Genomic DNA, 2,500 nt, shown 5'->3' with positions numbered 1-2,500 from the left:
ATTGATACATGCGTGCGCAAGTAGATTCCGTGATTAAAGCAGAGGATCCCTCAGAGAAAAACGCAGAAGCATTGTGTATATGTGTATGTGTATAAGTATTATTTAGGTATATATGTATGTATGTATGTGTGCATGTATATGGGCGTGTGTGTGTATATATGTAAATATAAGTGTATATATGTAAATATATATATATATATATATATATATATATATATATATATATATATATATATATATATGTGTGTGTGTGTGTGTGTGTGTGTGTGTGTGTGTGTGTACATATATATGTGTGTGTGTATATATATATATATATATTTATATTATATATATATATAGTTATATATTATGTACATATATTGCCATACTCATAATTATAATTATTATTTTCACTGTTTTATTATCGTCACTACGTTCTTCATTATAATTAGTTATTTTTTCTCTCTTTCTTTCTTTCTCTCTTGCTTTTTTGGCCAATCAAGTAATGCGGGTAAGATCATTCATGACCGGATTTCTGATTACGATTAAGCCTAACACTTGGAGGTCGCAAAGAGGATACAATTTTGATTAGTTAGATTCAGATTCAGCGACTTTGCCAATACCTTTTAAAAGTTTTTTCCTGGTTAATATGTATGTGCAAGATCACGGAAACGGTGACAATCAACGGAAATCATTAACTCTAAAACACACGCGCTGTCGCTCACTCTTACTCTCTTTCTCTGTCTCTCTATCTGTCTATTTATATCTCTCTCTTTCTATTTCTCTCTCTTCTCCCTTTCTCTCTCTCTCTTTCTTTCTCTTTCTCACACACTCTCCTTCTCTCTCTCTCTCTCTCTCTCTCTCTCTCTCTCTCTCTCTATATATATATATATATATATATATATATATATATATATATATATTTACATATATATATATCACACACACACACAAACACCCCCCCCCCCCCTCCAACCACTACCACACACACGTTATACATATCCGTTTCCATCCATTAAATCCAATTCCCACCACAGAAGCCAAATAAAACCCCGCGAATCGGCCCCCTCAAAAAAAAAAAAAAAAAAAAAAAAAAAAAAGCATTACAAGAGAAACAATATCCGTAAAAAACTCAGAACCCGCTTGCTCCGCGCCGGTTCCGCGACGCCATCCGTTCCCGAAGTGCCCCAGAGACGCATTTCTTCCCGTAATGCCGTCGTGTGTTGGCGTGTGTCTCCCCTGGTAGGAAGCGGTTCCTCTCTTTCGTCGCTGCGTCGCGAGGCCTTCGAGCCTTCGAGCGGGCGCCGCCGTTTGCGTTCTGGACGGCGAGGCGGCGGGTGCTGCCCGGGAGGGAGTCCGGCCGAGTTTTTTTCCCTTTTTTGTTTTGCTTTGTTTAGTTGATGTGTTTCTTTCTTGTTATTGTTTGTACTGCTTTTATGTTATTGTTAAAGATATTATTGTCGTTATTGTTACTATTATTATTGTTGTAGCTATTCTCATTGTCATCTCTTTTGCTGTTTATATTCTTGTCATCATTATTATTATTTTTACTATAATTATTTTTTATTGTTATTATTATTATTCTTTATTGTTATTATTATTATTGTTACCATTATTTATTTTTATTTTTATTATTATTATTAATGTTATTATCATTACTATCATCATCATTATTATTAGTTATAATAATTATCTATTTTTATAACTATTGTTAATAATAATAATAATAATATTATTGTTATTATATTTATTGTTATTAATATTATTATATTACCATTATTATTATCATTATCATTAATATTATTATTGTTATCATTATCATTATTATGATTATTATCGTTTTTATTATCTTCATTATCATTATCATTATTATCATCATCATATATATTATCTAGATTACCATTGTTGTTGTTGCTATTGCTGTGCCTGTTACTGCCTCAATAGCTGTTGTTCTCATTATCATCGCCGTGGTCATTACTGGCCTCATTATAATATAACCGCCATCATTAACACCATTACCAGTGCTTCTGCTTACACACGATTGTTGTTGTAATTATGCCTGTATCATAGTTCCCTTCCCGCTCTGGCTTTTTCATTGTTTCGTTATTCACGCATTCTAATGACTTTAGATAATGAAATTTATCATTCTTCTCTTTATGATAATGGAAATAGTGATCTTGATGATAATAATGCCTAGAAATTAACAATGCGTTCACGATAACTTCAATCCGTAAACAACAGGTGTTGTAATATTACTTCTCTGTATGAAAAGGCGGCGGAACGTAATATTACGTCCAAGGCCCGAGCAGGTAGAATTTTATGTCTAACATGGCCTCCTCACTACTCTATGCTAGACGGTTAGGGATCTCTCTCTCTCTCTCTCTCTCTCTCTCCCCCCCCCTCTCTCTCTCTCTCTCTCTCTCTCTCTCTCTCTCTCTCTCTCTCTCTCTCTCTCTCTCTCTCTCTCTCTCTCTCTCTTCACCTACTGAGCAACTCTCACATTTTTTCATCCGCACTCACT

At 34.1% G+C, this 2,500-nt stretch overlaps 1 protein-coding gene across 1 annotated transcript in view; it reads right to left on the bottom strand.

Annotated features, from left to right (window-relative positions):
- LOC125046744 (protein sidekick-1-like) overlaps window positions 1-2,500 on the bottom strand; it is a 38,593-nt gene that overhangs the window by 471 nt on the left and 35,622 nt on the right. The window lies entirely within an intron of this gene.

This window comes from Penaeus chinensis, chromosome 39, assembly GCF_019202785.1.
Source record: "Penaeus chinensis breed Huanghai No. 1 chromosome 39, ASM1920278v2, whole genome shotgun sequence".
Lineage (NCBI taxonomy): Eukaryota > Metazoa > Arthropoda > Malacostraca > Decapoda > Penaeidae > Penaeus > Penaeus chinensis.
Note: the sequence above shows the minus strand (reverse complement) of the source record. Positions and strands in the feature narration are given on the sequence as shown.